General features: G+C 40.7%; 1 long non-coding RNA gene across 2 annotated transcripts in view; it reads right to left on the bottom strand.

The window, feature by feature from the left end:
* LOC139437311 (uncharacterized) overlaps positions 1-20,390 on the bottom strand; it is a 211,341-nt gene that overhangs the window by 189,405 nt on the left and 1,546 nt on the right. The gene's annotated exons all lie outside the window — the stretch shown is intronic.

Below are 20,390 nucleotides of genomic sequence, written 5' to 3'. Positions count from 1 at the left end.
AATAGTTTTTCTGTCAATAAGTGTTTAAGGTATAACAGGTTTTCCACAGCTTTTCTTGTGGCATGTTATAGAAAAGCATTAAGTTGTCACAGTGCTGAAAGGATGAAGGTAACTTCTGTGACATGGGGTAAAGGAGAAGCCAGTTCTCTTTGAGGCAGGTCTGGTTCTGATGTAAGCAATGAGATCAAATGGAAGTCATGGGCTCAGAATCAGAAAGGCTACTCTTGGTTTCCGTCTTTCCTACTCAGTGTCTACTCTGATTTTTTTCCCTTCATCTGTGAGTAATGTGTTACTACCCAGCTGTCCTGTATGCTTTCAAGGTGGCTTGTGAAATAACTCTCAGGAAAAATGCTTTACAATGCTACAGAATTCATGACCTCAGGTGGGAGCCGAGCCTGTGGTGTAGCACCAAAGGGAAGTCAAGGCGATGTGGATCCCGGGGTTAGTCTGGATGGGACACCCGGTCAGGAATTTACCTTTCCTAGAGGTTTGCACTTGAGCCATGTGTGAAGTACTGAGGCTGGAAACGCCTCCTGTTGCAGCCTGGGCATCTGCTGGTTCTCTACTCCCAGGGACTGGTGCTCACCTACTGACATGAAAGAAGGCAAAGGAAGCAAATACAGCGCTAAGTGCCCTGAATCACACGTGACACTGCCCCGGTTCTTCCCCCTAAAAATTAGGAGGAAGTGTCGCTTGGTGGGAAAAGTGCTGGATGAGCGCTCATGATGCCTGGCTTGTCATCTTCCTCACTCTATCACTAACCAGTGGTGTTACTCTAGTCTCTGCCATGCTAACATGAGGGATCTGCTGCTTCTGTGAACTAGAAGGATCCCGCAGATCCCTGGTATCAGCACCAACTGGATGATAAAACTTGAACATTCATTTGCAAGCTTTCGGTGGATTAAATTACTTGAAAAACTATTATAAACACTTGATATAATGAACATATTTGTAAATGCTTAGCTCTAAGACTAGTAAGAGCTATCTCTTTGGATGGAGTGAAAAGTCAGAGGCAAGACCTAGAACCCTTCGGTGGCCCTTGGATTGGGGGTGGGGAAGGCATCAATTCTGGTCAATAAAGGCTTGAGTTCAAGAGCCCTGTGGTGATGGGGGATGATGCCCATTCCAGGCAGGGAATTACAGCTGAGATCCTGCTACGGAGCCCGAAGCCTCGAAGGGCTTCACACTTAGCTGAAGGGGCGACAGAGAGACAGTGAGACGACGATGGCTCTCATCTACTTTGTCCAGAGCTCTGGTTTGAAAATTAAGATTTTCCCCCGAAAATTCTGAAAATTCCTAATTATACTAGGGGGAGTTGGGGGCTAGAATTCACACTGTGCGCGTTGTCTGAGAACTCCTCCCCAGCTGAGAAACTGCCCTAAGAATGGGCCAGGCTGGTTGGTTCAGTCCAGACCACACAGAATTACCGCAGGTGAAGCTCTACTTCACATGAGCTCAAAATCTAAAAGTATAAACATTCAGGAAAGATCCACCCAAAGGAAGTCATCAGTAGGATTAGACTGCTGCAGGATTCCACATTGTAGAAGTACAGTAAGATAATAGTATAGTTATCCTACATGGTTGAGAACTTCCAGAAATAGATCAAACAGATAAAGACATTCCATAATATAAACACAGTTAAAATGATTGAGGAAATAAAAGACTCAAACATTAGACGAGATCAAGACATAGATCAGGCAGATTTAAGAAAGATACTACTTGAAATGCAAAAGGAAAATGTAGGTATTGACACTTGAAACTAAGGGACTACACTGAGCTAATGAGAGAATTAATGAACTAGAAGGTAGAGTTAAGTAAATTACACAAAATAAAGCTTAGGGGGATAACAAACTAAGACAGCAAACAGAGAGAGATAGAATATGGAGCAAAAAGGACCAAAAGATATTGAACAGGACTTCTACAAGGAGAAAATAAAGAGAACGAGGTACAAGCCACACTTTAATTCATGGAAATATTCCAGAATAGATGAAACACAAGATTTCTCAGATTTGGGAATCACAATGGGTCACAAGCCAGAAAATGGAAATTAACTTTATACCTAGACATATCATAAAGATCCCAAAGGATATGAAAAGCACAAAGCTTATTTATGATAACAGATACCATAGAAAGTCACTGATAGAATGGGAGAAACATTTACAGTGTGATATCAGATGAGGGAGTGGCATTTTCTAAACCTCTTCAAAATAATACAGAAAAAGAAGAAAACAGGAAAATGGGCAAAAAGTAGGTAGCAACCAGAACAATTTATAAACACAGGTGATGAACAAATGTGAGCAAATATGCTCCACCTTACTAACAAGGATATGGAAATTCAAAGAACCAGAGCTTGTCCTGTCTTAGCTATCAGTGTCACAAACACTTCACAGAATGTCTCACCATGTTTGTGCAAAAGGGTGGAAAACAGACAGTTTTATGTGGGAATCAAATTGCATCCTTCTACTCAGTACTGCCACTTCATGGTATCTGCCAGAGAAAGATATGCACAGGCACACAAAATAATACCTTCCAAGATACTCATTGTAGCACTATTTGTAACAATAAAAAAAAAAAAAAAGTCAGGAACTAATAATCATTCATATTTGAATAATTAATAAAGTGCATATGTTTTCTGTAATACTATGCAACCATCTAAAATAAGTAGTTGGATCTTTATGGGAAAACATATAAAGACATAAAAGACATATGAGGTGAAAAAAGCAAGTTATAGAACAGTAAGTACAAGATAAAATAAGTAAAACCTGAAGACACATCATCTAGCTTTATGCACTTTATGTGCACATGTCTGTGAGCGCATAGAAAACTAGGAAAGGTCGTCACCTGAGTGGGTTCCCCAGAAGAGGGGCCACAGCACCCCGTCATCTTTTCTGACAGCTCTCTCCTTTTGCTACTGCCTTGTTTTTTTACTATCTGTTTTTTCGTATTCTACACTTCAAACTATATTTTGTGTTAATCTTGCTTCTCTTTTTTTTTTTTCATATTGAAAATATGACGTTGCCCCAAGAGCCAAAAATAATAAACAGGAATTGAAAAAAAAAAAAAAAAAAAAAGAAAACTAGGAAAGGATGTGTTGATCTGATAACAGTGTCCATCTAGAAGGGAACGAGGAGGACTGGAACGGCCATGGGGGGATTTAACTGGACCTGTCGTGTTTAAGTGTGCCACAACATGCTGGGGATGGAATTGTGTCCCCCACGGGCAATACGTTTGTCTTATTTGGGTTCCTGTGAGTGAGAAGAATTTGTACGTAGGACCTTTGACGACGTCATTATCTGTTAAGATGTGAACACATTTTTGAATAGGATTTTTGAAGAGCCTATTTAGATGAGACCAGATGGAATCAGGGTGGGCCTTAATACCTGTGGCTGAAGTCAGTCTAAGGCGGGGGTTCTTAACTAGAGGTAGATCCATGGAAAGATTTCAGGAGGTCTGTGAGCTTGAATTGGGGGAAAAAAATCAACTCATTATCTTTATTTTCTCTGACATTTCCTTCACTTCTGAATGTATGCAATAAATTACAGTAGTATTCATTTTATGTTGCATTACAGTTGTTGCATATCTAGAAAAATCACTTAGCTCATCCATACCTCAAAATTAGGTATTTGTTAGACCTGATGCTAATTGAGGGTCATAAAACTATCTGCTGCTGCATTCTGAGAAGGGGTCCGAGGTTTTCACCTGACTGGCAAAGGCATCTGTGGAACAAAAAAGATTAGGAGCCCCTGGACTAAGGTGAAGAAATCTGGACCGAGACAGAGGACTGAGCAGAGGAGACACCACAAGAAGCGTGTGGTGGAGGCAGGGGGCAAGCCCGGGACCCCCAAGGACTGCGGCACCAGAAGGCAGCGGACATCGGAAGAAACCCTGATTTCGGACTTCTGGCTTCCGAAAGCGAGAGACAATACCTTCCAATTGTTTAACCCAGCACCTTCCATGGTATTTGTCAGAGCAGCCGAGAAACTAATGATCTTGTGAGCTATTAGCATGATTAAAAAATAAATATGAAATAACTAAATAGTCGCAAAGGCCATGGTCACCACGTGGGCAGGGGGGGAACGCGTGGTCCTGACTGGCACCATTAGAAATCGTGAGTGGGTGGGAGGAGAGAGGGCAGAGGGAGGGACCGGGTGTTAAAATGGACTCTTCCGACTCTAGTTTGCCTGAAAGTGTACCATTTTGAGAATAAAATAAGTGTCCACCTCAGAAGTGCTAGGGAAGACCACGGCGGGGGACTTGGGAGGGAGGAGGCTGCGGAGCCCACCTCGAGGGCACAGGACGCCAAGAGGAACTCTTCAGAGAGTGCCGCTTCTTTGATGTCATCTTCTCACCCTGCCTTCATGAAAGAAGGTGCTAGGTGTTGCCTACAGGGGGTCCTTAAGTGGCCGTGTGTGGTGGGAGGGGGCTGGTGAGTGGCACCTGGCCCAGGATCTCAGGGCAGGGGGCTGGGCAACTGCAGAGTAGGGCAAGGGCCCAAGCCACACTGGGAGGGCCTGACGCCTCCCGCAGTGATGAGTACAAAGACGCATGGACGGAGAATTGAGGGCTCCCTGTGGACCAGATATGAACCCCTCAGGAGATCCAATTTACAGCAGACCTTTGAAGGCTTGCCCAAGAGACTTGCTTTCTGTGGGAGACACGACTCAATCCTCAGCTTGCTGTGGCACACGTCAACACTACGGAGACTGTTAAATCTCCCCTTGGCCATTCCTGTTCTCCTCCTTCTCTTCCAAAGATGACCACTGTTTAATGCAACTTTTCATAATTTTCCATGTACTTACAAACACATACATACACATGAAATGCATGGTGCTCTATTTCTTAGGGATTCTTGAAATTACTGCACGAGAAGGAATCAACATTGGACATCTATCCAACCCAGATAGCATCAAAGTCAAATCATAGGACTTCCAGCCAAACAGGATACTTCCTGCCTCTCATCTCCTCTGTCTCCCCTGCCACCAGCGCTAGAAGTGTCAGGAGCCTCAACTAGCAAGAAGGCTGAGGAATAAGGAGCCAAATGAAGCCCCCTCCCTCTCCAGGCCCAAGGTGAGGAATGGAGAAGCTTTAATTTTAGATGATGTTTGGGGGCTTTGTGTATTTGGTTGCACTGGATCTGTTAATTATAAGATGATATTATTTGGAGACTGAAAAATAACCATAAGATTTGACTATGAAAAAATGATTAGGGAAGCAAACTTGGCCCAGTGGTTAGGGCATCCGTCTACCACGTGGGAGGTCCACGGGTCAAACCCCGGGCCTCCTTGACCCGTGTGGAGCTGGCCCATGCGCAGTGCTGATGCCCGCAAGGAGGCCCGTGCCATGCAGGGGGGTCCCCCGCATAGGGGAGCCCCATGCGCGAGGAGTGCGCCTCATAAGGAGAGCCACCCAGTGCAAAAGGAAGTGCAGCCTGCCCAAGAATGGCACCACACACACAGAGAACTGATGCAGCAAGATGACGCAACAAAAGGAAACTCAGATTCTGGTGCCACTGACAATAGCAGAAGCGGACAAAAGAAGAACACACAGCAAATGGACACAGAGAACAGGCAACTGGGGTGGGGAGGGTAGGTGGGAATGGTGGGAGAAATAAATTTTTTTTAAAAACTTAAAAAAATTAGTATCTTTATCAATGAGTTATTGAGAGGATTAAATAAATCAAAATATGTTTAAAAAATGATTAGACAGGCTATAGGGTGAGTAGATACAAAGGGAAATGAGGATGGGGCAAGGGTGGTTGGTGAAATGAACTGGTTTTCCACTTGCTTCCTATCGCTACAGCTTCTATTAATATAAAAGCAAATATATATCTGATTCTTTGGTGATACTGCTTTCCACTATGAGTGGAAGCATTGTGCAATGACTGTGTATGCTGTTCCGTGGCTTTCTAACAGTCAAGCTCCCTCATTCATACCATGTGAAAATACACATTAGACCTAGGTCACATCAGAACTCAGAAATGAACTGAAAGGTGGACTGAAATCACAACCAGTGCTCCCTGGAGAAATAGAGAGCTTCTGAAAAGAAATTGATAAAAAAAAAAAAAAAAACAGAAGAAAAAAAAAAACAACAACAAACAGAAAACAAAAACAAAAAAACACTTTACCAGAAACTGGACCAGGGAAGTGGACGTGGCTCAAGCAATTGGGCTCCCGTCTACCATATAGAAGGTCCAGGGTTCAAAACCCAGGGCCTCCTGGTGAAGGTAAGCTGGCCCATGAGGTGAGCTGGCCTGGGTGGCAAGCTAGCCCATGTGGAGTGCCAGCCCATGCAGGATGCCAGCCCACACAGGAGTGCCACCCCACGCAGTAGTGCCGCCCTGCGCAGGAGTGCCTGCCAGTGCAGAGAACTAGTGCGGCAAGATGTCACAACAAGAGACACAGAGGAGAGACAATAAGAGAAACAGCAGAACAAGGAGCTGAGGTGGCGCAGGAGAATGATCGTCTCTCTCCCACTCCAGAAGGGCCCAAGATCAGTTCCCAAAGCTGCCTAATGAAAATACAAGCAGATGCAGAGGAACATACAGTGAATGGACACAGAGAGGAGACAAGGGAGTGGGGGGAGAAGTAAATAAATAAATCTTAAAAAAAAAAAAAAGAATCTGGACTGAATATTCTGCCACCAAAAAAATCATTTGCTTATCTTTTCTGTTGACACCTTAGGATAATTAACGTAATTGAAAAGATTCTATCAGTCATAGGAATTGAAGACATACTTTTCAGAGCAAAATATCTCCCCAGGGATTTTTCCTACATGATTTTTTTGTAGTATGCCAGCACCAAAGAGTGCCCTATCAGTTCTATCATTGATTCAGTAAATATCTGTCGAATTAGTGAATGGAAATTTCTGCATCCTTAGCTCTTTTCTCTTGTGTCTGTGACAGAAGGACCAAGTTCTCTTTAAACTGCCCCCTCCCTGTTTTACTGATTACAATGGAAGCAGTGTCCAGTTTTTTTGATAAAAAGCAGTAGTGGTTTTGCTTCAGCTAACAAGGGCAGCGGAAACTGGCAGTAGGGGAGGAGGTGGGATGCAACATGGGTGTGTCCTCATGAGAGTCATACCCGAGGTGGGGCAGAACATCAAAGAAATAACTAAGGATGGCATGTGCTATGAAGAAAACAAAGGAGTACCAGTGGCAGCGACTAGGTAATGAGTGCACTAGGGGGGCTGATGGGAGCCGGGCTGGTCGTGGTAGAAAAGACCAGGAGCAGGGATCTGCTCTGGACACTGAGCCGGTAGGACTTGAGTACGTTGATGACAGAAAGAGGGAATCGCCGGAGACTTCTGGTTCTGTGACTTGAGCAAATGCAGGGGTGTGCTGCCCACAGTGGAGATGAGAAAATGAGCAGCGGGGGAGCAGGTTTCCAGAGGGAAAGCAAGAGTTCTGTTTTGGACATGTTGGGTTTGAGATGTCTGTTCGACCCAGAAGGGAAGATGGCAAGTAGACCTTGTACCTGTGAGTCTATGGCCTGGGACAGAGTCCTAGTGCACACGGAGAAGTCACTGACCTGATCTACTTATTTAGAACCTGCGTAAATGCTGAAAAACCAGCACAGGAATCAGGACGGTCAATCTGATACCAGTTTCTCATCAGTTTCTCTTGTCAAGACACTTGGTGCCTCTACCCTTAGGATTGGCATGTATCCTATCCCACTGCTGGTCTCCAGTTCATGTACAGTGAGCCTTTTCCTTCAGGTACTGTGCAGAGCTTTGGCTCCTCAAATTCATACTAGCTGTTCTCCAAACTGAACATCTCTTCCATATAAGAAACAGCATTGTTGTTGAATCACAGTCACACCACGATTCAACAAAACATTCATAATTCTCAAATAAAAGTCCTCTGACTCAAACTCTCCATTGTATTAACTATTTCCCAAAGTCATGTGGGATTTCATTTTGTTTTATCCCACCCACACACACACACACACACACAAATTGGAAAGGTCTGGACTGTTTCGATTGATTTGATCTTGGTCCTGATGAAAATCTTCCTCTGCTTTTACATTTATGGTTTCATTGTTGATTCGATCAGCACTTTTACAAATTAATGAATCCAACAAAAGCAAGTCCAATAAATGAATCTTAAGCTGCAGATAATCTAGTCTAGTTCCAAAATTTGGAGGATATCAACCCTTAAAATTACATTGTTAACTGGCTGATTGGCTTCTAGAGCCTTCATTTTATTTAGACTCTCTGCAGCTATCCTGTTGGAGGCATTATATTTCCTAGAGTTTGGAGGCTCCTCTTTCTTTTAGGAAAAGAACTCTTCTGTCATTTTCTACAATTATCTCAGGACAGAGATCTCTTTCCTAACTTCATAATCTCAACCCCATAACAGGCAATAAGCTACTCTGTAAGGGAAAAATAAAGCCACTTCACCATTTCAAAAGCAGAATATTAAGGCCAAAGATTGAAAGTTAACCTGAGGGAGGTAGGCTGTAGGATCTTCATTCCTTTTAAGTGAGTTTTTTTTCAGTTTTTTACTATTTTCTAATTTCTGGAAGATAAATGATTGCCTAAAACCGTTAGCCTTTTTGTTTACAAATGGTTTAATTTTTACCTTTACTTTTAATATCTCACTTATAAATGGATAAAGCTTATTAAAATCTTCAACCTTCAAGATCAGCTTAAGATCACTTACTTCTTCCCTGAGCTGAACATCAGAATCAATGTCCCTTCTTATAAGAGCCTGACACCACATGCTCCTCAGTGATAGCACTGGTCATTTTCCCAGGGTTATTGTAATCTTATGGGGATGAGGTTCTATCTTGTCCCTTTAGCATTCTCCCTCCACCAGCCCACTGTTAAACAGAACTGAGACTTCCACAGACAGGAGACTTAATATATTTTGTTTGAACTGAATAATTTTTGTGGTTTTCTGATTACAATTATTTGCCCAAAGGCCACTGGGTTTTTTGTGGTTTTCTGATTACAATTATTTGCACAAAGGCCTTTGGGTTTCCTGCGATGGGCAGAACATTTCAGAAGACTTGGGCATTCTTCCGCATTCTTGCAGTCTCTTTCCTCAACTCCAGGTCTTATTGGAACCCACTCCTGACAGACTCATGTCCCCACAGCATGAGTAAGGCAGCACTCACCAACACCATCACTGGCCTCTTGGCTGACCAGTCCAGTGGTCGCCCCCCAGGCCTTTCCTGTCCACTCCTGGCAGCTTTAGTCGCTCACTCCTTTATGCCTTGCTTCAACCTGACTGAGCCCAATTGGTCTTCTTGTTTTTGCTGGAACCTCGTCTTCTCCCTGACTTCTAAATGTTGGTACCGCAGGACTCTGTCCTTGAACTTCTCTATTTAAACTCAACTCCAATGTAACCTTGGCTGGTTCCCTCCCCTTATATGCCTTCTAACTGACTGTGGACCTTCTTGACATCTTCCCTGAGCTCCAGACTTACCTCTTCAGCTGCCCTCCCATCTCCTCCTGAGTGTCCGTTAAGTTTCTCAGCTTTAACATGGCCACAAGCAAACTCCTGAATCCTCCTCCAGCTCTGCCCCTGTCCCAGGCTTCCCCTTCTCCATTATGGTACCACCAGTTGATCTGGCCAAAGACCTCGGAGTCCTCCTTGATGCTCTGCTTTCCCTCAGTACTCAGCATTCATTCTGTCAAAATGTTCTGTCAATTCTACCTTCAAGCCTTTTTCCAAATACCATGATTTTTCATTTCCTCCATTCCTAAAACAACCATGGTTTGCCTCAGTTAATGAAATAGCTTTTACCTGACCCCACTGTTTCTTCTCTCTCTCTCTTTCAGTCCATCTCCAAATGGCAGGCAGAAGTTTTTAAATGTAAATATGATTATGTTACTTCCGGGTTGAAAAATCTTACAAAGTCCTTGTGTTAGGCAATGGTTTCTTAGACCTTACACCAAAAGCACAAGCAACAAAAGAAAACAAAAATAGATAAGAGGCTTCATCAAAAGTTAAAAATTTTGTGCATCAAAGTACTTCATTAACAAAGTAAAAAAGAAAACCTACAGAATGGAAGAAAATATTTAGAAACGACATATTTGATAAGGGTTTAGGTGCCGGTATTTATAAAGAAATCCTACAATTCAACAACTAAAAGACAAACAATCAAAAAATGGTGAAAACACTTGAATAGACATATCACTAAAGAAGATAAACACATGGTCAAACAGCACATGAAAAGATGCTCAATATTGTTAGCCATCAGAGAAATGCAAATCAAAACCACAATGAGATACCACCTCACACCCAATAGAATGGTTACTATAAAAAAAAACAAAAAATAACAAGTGTTGGAGAGGATGTGGAGAAACAGGAACACTCATTCATTGTTGTTAGGAATGTAAAATGATGCGTCCATTGTGGAAAACATTTTGGCAGTTCCTCAGAAAGTTAAAAATTAGAATTACTGTATGAACTAGCAATCCCACTTCTAGATATATATGCAAAAGAATGGAAAGCAGTGACTCCAAAAGACATTTGCATACCAATGTTCATAGTGGCATTATTTACAATTGCCAAAAGATGGAAGCAACCCAAATGTCCATCGATGGATAGATGAATAGATAAACAAAATGTGGTATAGCCATATGATGGAATATTATGCTGCTGTGAAAAGAACAAAATTTTGATACATGATGAACTTTGAAGATATGATATTGAGTGAAGCAAGACAGACAGGAAAGGACAAATATTGTATGATCTCACTGATGTGAAATAATTAAAAGAAGCACATTCATACCATCAGAAACTAGAATACAGGTTACCAGGGTCTGGGGAAGGCAAGGCAAGGGGAAGTTAAAGCTTCACTGGTACAGAATTCCTGTTGAGGTGACAGAAAAGAAGGATAATGGATGATGGTGATGGTAATACAGCATTGTGATTGTAATTAATACCACTGAATTATTTACCTGAATGTGGTTAAAGAGGGAAATTTTAGATTATATATATGTTGCTAAAATTAAAATCTTCCAAAGCCTTCCCAATGAACTTATAACAAATAGACATGTTCTGGCCCTCATGACTTATTATGACTTTGTCTTGGGCCATGCCAGCCTTGCTGGCCTTGACTCCTATTGCTCTCCCCTTGCCCCACCAAGTTCCAGCCAGTTCTGCCTTCCCTGTGACACTCATTCCTGCCTTGGGGTCTTTACACTGGCAGTTCCTTCTGCCACTAATGCCCACCTTCCCAGTGCCCACCCACCACCAGATAATCTCGTGGCTTGTTCCCATCACCACTGTTCAAATCTCAGCTCAAATGCCAACTGCTCCAAGAGGCTTTCCTCGATCATCTCCCTAATCACCTCCCTTCCTTATTATGATCACTCTGCCTCTAGAATGTAAGCTCCCTGAGGTCAGGGGCTTTTCTTTGCCTTCAGTGCCTGGAATAACGCTTAATGTACAAGAAGGGTTCATTAAATATTTATCAAATGAATCCATCAGTGAACGCATGAAGTCTCCATATGGTTTATTTCCTTAGTCACACCTCTTATCATCTTCTAATGTGCCTGTGTCATGTGTTCACACCTCCTCTTGAAGGTTCTGTAGGTAAGAGCAGTGACTCACTTGAACCTTGCTAAGTAGACACATGAGGTGTGGCATGGACAGTGGACAGAACCCTGGTCCAGGAATTGTCATAGTAAATTCTAGCCCTGCCTCCAGTACTCACTACTGGGTATGACTCAGAAGATGGCAATCACTCCCACTTCAGTTCTGCCCGTTAAAGGGGACAATAGGGCCTGCACTATTAAATCAGTGGAATGTTATGATGCTTTGTAAGTATAACTTGAAAACATGAGAATCCATAGCAAAAAAATTTAGCAGCAGTGCACTTAACTGACTCAGAATTTACCTGCCACTGTTCACCCTCTCACCATTAAAGCGTGCTCATGGGCCGGCGGCAGTGTTTGTGAGGAAACCTTACGGAACAGTACAGAGCTTGCCTTCAGTGTGCTCCATGGAGAGCTTTGTTTAGCATTCTGTTTAGTTTCCATAGCTCTAGGGTATGCTCTTTTATCTCTTTCAGGAGAAAGATATTTGAAGAATGTGGAAATAATTACTCCTTATACAGCCCCAAACCTTTAGTGTCAATAATTTATTTTGTTAGATGTTTTGTTCTTTGCCCTAGGATCACCCTTAGAATATTTAGACTGGGTAGAGACAGTTTATTCACTAGGAGGAAAAATTTACAGGCTTTGGGGACACCTTATCTGGTAAAAGGCAACTAGAGAATTTACATATTTGCCCCATCCTCCCTATCTCACTACATCCCTCCTTCTTCTATTTCTTCCTTTCTCTACACTTCCCTCTTCCTTCTTTCCTTTTTTTCCTTCTGTCCTCCCTTCCTCCATCCCTTCCTCCATTCCTTCATGGCAGGGGCTTCTACATTCCCGCAAACTCTTATGTTCCCTTCTTGCAGGCCTGGGTGGGTCAGATTTCCCAGCCACACTTGCAGTTCGACATGGACTTGTGATTGCATTATGACCAAGACTTCCCACATCAATTCTGCCTCTTTCCTTCTCTGTAGGTTTCATAGAGAGTAATCTAGAGGAGGATGGAGCCACAAGACAGAAGGAGTGCTTAGAGCAAAACCCACAAACACACACTCAGACCCACTGAAAACACACACACATAATACATATTCCAGAACTACAATATAGTGAGTTATAAAGGTGAATTATGCTGTATGCTTGTGAATTCTTTTTTTTACCGTGGCCCTCTTTCCCTCTTCCCTTCTTTCTTCCCTTTTTCTCCCCTTCCCTGATTAATCACTTTAGAGATCATGTTTTGTTGGCAGGAGAATCCATTTTTGCCCACTCTTCAAGTTTATACTTGGCCTGTTGATACAGGAATTCCACTCTTTTGTAAGAATTGGAATAGAGCTTCTTCCCTTCTTTGCTAAGATTGGTGAAGTTCGAGGAGGGCCAGAAAAAGGGGTGTTCTCATCTTGTGCCTGCATCTATGGGGTCTATGGGGGCTAACCCTAGAGATGAGTCTGGAGACCCATTTCTCTCAGCCCTGGTGCCCCAGGCGCTGCAGGTAGGAGGAGCTATGTAAATATACCTGCAGGTGTAAACGATATCCAAGGAGGATCCTGAGGCTCCAGGCCAGGAGCAGGTCCCAGGTTCACCTGAGTAGATAAGCAGAAAGTCAGTTTGACTCTACATCCAAGCCACACTCTCTGATTTGGCTCTCCCAGCAATAAGCTGACACATGATTTTTTTACCTGTTTCTCAATTTCAGAATTGGAGGAGGAGAGTTCTGCTACCCTATGAAATTATATACCACACAGGTAGTATTGACTTGCCTGGGACAACCAAGACCCTACCTACATAAGATGCTGCTCGATCAAGTTCTAGAAGCAGGGGAGCATGGCCAGAATTAGAAAATCTACCATCCATCATTTTAGCTCGGTCTAGACTTCAGGGCAACAACAGTCCAGCCATAAATTCCTTGGGGATTCTAAGACCTTTATGGACTCTGATTTTCTTAGATACAAGAATCATCTCCATGCATGTCATCATTTACTTGTTAATAATCAAGTGGTAAATCGTGATCCCTGAAAAACATTTGGAAATAATACATAGGGTTCTCCTGCCCTCTTTCCCAATCTACCTTCCCTATGTTCTCAAACATTTATTGAGCACCTGTTCTGCACCAAATTGTATCAAATTCCACCATGGCCTGCTCCCACCTGCTCATCCTCTAGTATGAGCTGGGCTGTCTTCCACCTGAAAGGCCTGTCCAAGCCTAAGGAAGATTATATAGGAAGAATCTATACTTCATCAAATCTGCTGCAGCTGTGAGCACTGTGTTGTTCTTGCATTCTTCCAGAGCAAAATCCACATGACTGGAACACATTGCAGCAGATCACAAAGCATATGACTTCCATCAAAGTAGGTTGCCAAGAATTTCATGTCCTGAAAGACCACTGTGTGCATATTATAATCTTTACAACAGGTTTTATGGTAGAAATTTAGTATGCTTATATAGTAGTGAGTAATACATATATGTACAAATTTAATGAAGAGTTGCAAAGTGGAATTCATTGTAATATCTTTCAGGTCAATAAATAAGATGTTGATTGCATCTCAAAAATCCTCTAGGTGTCACCTCCTGATTGCAACTGCCTACTGTCCCCAAAGGTAACCACTATCCTGATTTCTATGATTTTCATTTCTTTGCTTTATTTTATAGCATGGCAACCTATGTGTATGCCTCCAAAATAGGTTCGTTTTGCCAGTTGTTTTTTTTTTTTATTTGGTTTGGTTTCTTTGCTCAGTACTCTTTAAGATATTTATGTTGTTGCATGTAGCTTTAGTTCATTCACTTTTCTTGGCCATATAATTTTCCACAGAACAAATACAACACTATCCATTCTACTACTGGACATTTGTGTTTTTTTGTGGGGATTTTTTTTTCAGGTTTTTGCTGTTAAAATACTATCTAAGAATATTTGTGTAACTGAATCCTGCTGCACACATATACACATTTCACACGGTCATGTACATAGAAGTGGAATTGCTGGGTCATAGGGTACACATATGCTTCGTTTCAGTTGATTGATGCTGCCTAACTGTTCTCAAAATTTGCACCAGTTTATACTCACACCAAATAACCTTTAGAATCAGCTTATTAAGTTCTATTCAAATATTGTTATATTGTGATTGGTATTCAATCAAAACTATAACTCAAATTGGGAAGAATTAAACAGCTTCTCAATATGGTATATCCCACATTTATTTAAATTTTGCCTAATGTTCTTCTTACTGCTTTATAATTCTCCCCGTAGAAAGCTTATATTTTTGTGTATTTAGATTTATCTTTACATAAGTCATAACTTTTATGCTACTATCATGATATATTTTTAGATTGTATCTTCTACATGTATGTTGCTATATATATATGTGTGTGTGTCTCTCTATCTGTATATCCATTCACTTAGTATCTTAGATGTAAGGGAGATATATCATACATCTCATCTACAAATAATGAGAGATTTTATTTGGCTCTTTTTAAGAATTTTAAGTTTTTCATTTCCTTTCCTTACCTAACTTGAGCACAGTCTTGGATAGCAATGGTGAAAGAAGACTTCCTTGACTTATTCTCTATATCAAAAAACAAAAAACAAAAAAGCCAACTTCCAATGATTTATCAAGGAGTAGGAAATTCACTGTAATTTTTGTGGGTCCTCTTTTACCAGATTAAGGAAATCACCTTATATTTCTAGTTTGCTAAGAAATTTCCTTTTATCAGAAATGGGTGTTCAATTTTATCAAATGTATTTTTCATCTATGATTTACTTCCTTTAATCTCTTAAAATGATAAATGACATAGATTGAGTTTTTCCTAATGTTAAATAAATCTTACTCTCCTAGGATAAAACCTCACTTGGTCACATTATATTTTTCTTTAGATATACTACTTGATTCAATTTGATGAGCAAATTTTATTTAGAATTTTTGAATCTATAGCTGTGAGCAAGCTACAAAAATTTCAGTCCATTATCATCTGTTCTTATCAGGTTTTGATATCAAGATTCTGTTTTCAGGGTGATAACAGGGAAAGTGGTGACATGTGGGTGGATTCTGGATAAATATATATATAAAAATATATTTAACAAATCAATTGTATTGATACATATTAATAAAGCATACATCTATCCAACATGTACAATCAATGGTATATAGCATAATCACATACTAGTGCATTCATCACTTCAATCATTTTTAGAACATTTTCATTATTCCAATAATAGTAATAATAAAAAAGAAAAAACAAAGCTCATCACCCCTCAATCCCTCTATGCTTCCCCTGCCAGACATGCTATTCTGTTTTCTTCTCTCTAGTATATTTGTATTTATATATAAACATGTATATTACAATATATAATATAAGTCTTATATATGCAATATCACCCATATTCATATTTTACATGAGGTTTCACTGTTATATAGTTCCATGCTACAGTTTTTAGCTTTCCTTCTAGTAATATATGTGATCTTAGACACCTTTTCAACTACTGTCATACCCATATAATAGCTTTGCTAGTTACAAATATGATGTGCTTTCACCATTTCTATTCATTTCTCGATATATTTTGAAGGTAGAACCAACACGTATTCTTTTTTTTTTTTTTTTTTTAAGTTTTTCAATTCTTTTTTTTTTTTTTGAAATAGATGATTTTTTTTTTATTGACTTTGTAATAATATTACATTAAAAATATATATGTGAGGTCCCATTCAACCCCACCCCCCCACCCCCCCCTCTCCCCCCCCAACAACACTCGTTCCCATCATCATGACACATCCATTGGATTTGGTAAGTACATCTTTGGGCACCTCTGCACCTCATAGACAATGGTCCACATCATGGCCCATACTCTCCTCCATTCCATCCAGTGGGCCCTGTGAGGATCCACGATGTCCGGTGATCACCCCCGAGGCGCCATCCAGGGCAGCTCCACGTCCCAAATACGCGCCCACCTCTCATCTCTTCCTGCCCTTCCCCATACCCATCGTATTCTGATGGATTTGCTGTGCAGTGTAAGAGTATATCCCGCCATGACCCACTGGATGGACTGGGAGAGGGTGTAGACTGCCGCATGGGCTATGGCCCGTGCTGTGTGGCAGTGCCCCAGGGTGTACTCATCAAGAGCGGCGAATGTGCCACACTGATAGGAGTTGTCAGTGTGGGAGGAGAGGGGGTTGTGGGGGTGTATGGGAGCCTCTTACATTTTTTAGTGTAATATTTTGTGTGATCCATGTACCTTTTTTTAAAAAGGAGATATCATTTTAAAATTTTTTTAATTAAAAAAAAATAATTGTAAGGTTCGATTTAAGCAACTGGAAGAACTGAGTTGCTGTCTATGGAGATGGGGAAGACTATTAAGAGGAGAATCTTGGCAGAGGGATGAGGAGCTGAATTTTTGGTCATATAGGTAGACCTGATAGATATCCATTAGATTTTCTTAACTTAAAAATTATTTTAAAATTTATAACCATCATAGCATTCAGAAATTTTTATAGAAAATACTGAGAAAAAAGACAATAATTTTTCTTCCAGTCATCTCAGAACCAGAGCCATAATCTATTGTTTTAAATATGAACTATATCCTAACTAATTATACAGTCAATGTGAGCATTAGTAAGGTTAACCAGATTTATTTAATTCGTTCTGAAAATGTGATTCTAAGTGTTTTATTGATTTTATTTTTAAAAGATTAAAAATATTTTCTAAGAAATCTCTAATTTGGTAAATATTGGTGATATTTGGATGTAATACAAAAACATTATAAACATGGTTATGGAAAAAATATTCAAACTCCAAACATAAATCTAATGTAATAGGTACAAAAAAGATAAACGAATGGGTCATATTTCTTCCTTTTTTGTACACATTTTCTATTCAAAACTGGGTGCTTTGAGTATTGAGACTTTAGAATTCAGATTCTCCTCCATCCAGTTTGCTCTTTGTTCTGTTAAGGAAGATTAACAATAATGGAAGCTTAATGCCTAATGAATCCTGCTGACTATGCCAAAAGGTTCTGCTAAGGAAGAGGCAGAAACTCTAAATGCTATGCAAAGGCAGTTTCATTCAATCAAATGAATTTCAGGTTATATCAAATGATTATAACAATTGAGCAATCACAAAAAAGAAAAGTAATTAATTAAAGACATAGGAAAGAATGAAAGTATATGCAACCACTCCCCAAATCAGGAAAACTCAACATCTGCTCTCTCACATGACTAGGGAACCCCTTTGCAGTAGATCAGAGTCCTGATTGGAAAAACAGCCCAGGCAGAGCATCCCTTCCTAGGTGAGGCTCCAACTGGCAGCTTGGGGACCATTCTTTTCAGGGGTTTCAAAGCTCAGAACTCCAGTGACTTTGCAACTCCTGAGGAATCACCTCATCAAACGTAACCCAATCCATCCCACAAGGGGTGGCCAACCCTCCACAGGAGAGATGTGGTGTCTCGAGGAGTCTTTGTTCTAGTCTCTTCATGGTACACTGAACAGGAACATAAAAGTTTTCAGCTTTTAGTTTTACAGAGGATATAAACAGGATGTGCAAATGCCACATCTGGTAACTCGTTCCTTTTAAACATTTGTTTTTTTGGTTATTAGGTGAGGGGGTTGCCTGCATAGCAGCATTACATTCCAAAGGACAACGGCCCAGTTAATCATTCACAATACTAGGCTAAAACAGCAGACACTATTGATTAGAAAGCTTATGAATTCACAATTCTTAGTAATTCTTAAAGTATGTCATTCTTGTTGACTGATGAAAATTGCAGTCATCCACATTTAGTGAATTTCCCAAACTACTTTTGGAAAGACTTTAATACTTACTCCATGTGTTCACTAAAGTCTCTTGTTGTTTTCTCAGTGGTAAGTCAGGGACCTAAGCAAGAATTCCTGAAATTCCTGAAGCTAAAATGAAGACGAAAAAAAAAAAGGGGGGGGGGCCTTAATCTTTTTAAATTGGCTCCGAAACAGGGAACTCCTTCAACACTAAGCCCTGTCACATACAACTCTGCCTCAGCCTTCACCTCCTGCTTGCATTTTTGCAGCTCAAAGATCATCCTGGGGTGCAAGCCGAGGGTCCTCTCAGGTCTTTTCTGAGCATGCATCCATCCCCAGGCGTGCACACTGAACTCCATGTTCCCCAGTATATGTGGTAGCCCTTCAAGCTCACCACTACCCCAAGAATCTTGCACCGTGGCCTCCTTTTAGGGTCTTTGGTCTGCTGCTTGCCTCTGCTGCCATTCCTTGCCCCAAGTACCAACAGGTGGCATATGTTATTAAATAATTTTATGGACCCTGCCAAGAAAGTTGCTCCAGTCCAAGGAGAACAAAACAAATGTCAGTCTCTGTGTTGCTCCCTCAGGAAACCACCAGTGGTCAAAATGCACAGCCACTATTTATTTAGAACAGGTCGCTATATCCACCCCAACGACCCCACTTGGTCCCTCCAAATGCCAGCAAGCTGCACCAGGATCACAGGCTGTCTTGCTCACCCCTGCCGCCGAGCTGAGTAATAGGGAACAGAAGACAAGTCAACAAAACTCCACCATGCTTTCTTACCAAAATGTAGTAGCCTTTTTCTTCGTTAAGCACTCTCCTCATTGGTGTAAGGTTTTTTTTTTTTTAGAAAAAGTTGATTCTGTCAGTTTTTGCCAACTTAATGTTTGCTTAAGCGGGGGGACCAATTCTCGGAGCTCCCTAATCACCATTTCCTTGACACCACTCCTTGATTTCACAACTTGTGAAACAGATGGAAAATTAGAACATCTCAGCAAGTAAATAAAAGATATAAAGAAGAAGCAAATAAAAATTTTTTAATTGAATAATATAATGACCAGAAGAAACTCACTGGCTGGGATCAATAGCAGAATAGAGATGACAGAGGAAAAAGTCAGTGGACTTGAAAATAGATCAATAAAAGTTATCGAATCTGAACAACCAAGAGGAAAGTGATTTAAAAGAATGAACATAGCCTCAGAGACATGTGGAAAGATAACATGAGGTCTAATATTACTGTCACCTAAGTCCCGAAGGGGAGGAGAAAAGTGTAATGCTGAAAAAGAAGAGTAATCAAGGAAAATTAACGGTACCCAGTAGTCAGATGTTTTTTAAAGGTACAATAATTCTAGGAATATGGTACAGATGCCAGAATAGATTGGTGGGGCATTAGAGAGAGTTTTCCCAAGCTAAACTGAAATACATATAATAAGCAATGCATTAATAAGCTAGCATTATATGTCAGTGGGAAAAAAGGTGGTTCTGTAGCATTCAAAATGACCTCAACTTAACTTCAGAAATTTCAGAGTTCATTATCCTTTAAAATCAATAAATCCTACTGAATTGAAATTGAAAAATATATGGGCAATTGAAAAATACAAAAGAAAAAATGAGAATGTAAGTCTTTGCTCTGTTAATCCACTAAGATATGAGGGTTTGTTTTCATCTCATAGTCTAAATTCTCCAATACAGAAATTAGTACCAGAAGCGAAATGTTACCCTATGAAAAATATAAACTCTTCCCCATTGCTGTACACAAAAGTCAGAGGCAACAAAAACAGAATGTATTCATGCATGGTGAATATTTATGTGACTATAGAGCCCAGTCTCCATGTGGAGAAGAAACAATAGATTAGTTTAGTCGGATTATGTGGCAGGCTTCATAAATTGGCTAAACCAACCTGCATTTTCAAATCCCTATGTCCTAGCTTGTCTCTATTACATGGTCTAGAAAAACTAATACCTCAATTTTAAGCCTCCCTTGGAACTAGTGTACCTTTCTGGCTATTGATGCATAGAAAGAACTTGGCCTGTGCCTCGTCTTCTTTTTTTCTTTTTTTTCTTTTTTTTATATCTTGACTGGGAATAT

The sequence above is a fragment of the Dasypus novemcinctus genome, chromosome 22 (assembly GCF_030445035.2).
Source record: "Dasypus novemcinctus isolate mDasNov1 chromosome 22, mDasNov1.1.hap2, whole genome shotgun sequence".
NCBI classification, from domain to species: Eukaryota; Metazoa; Chordata; class Mammalia; order Cingulata; family Dasypodidae; genus Dasypus; species Dasypus novemcinctus.
Note: the sequence above shows the minus strand (reverse complement) of the source record. Positions and strands in the feature narration are given on the sequence as shown.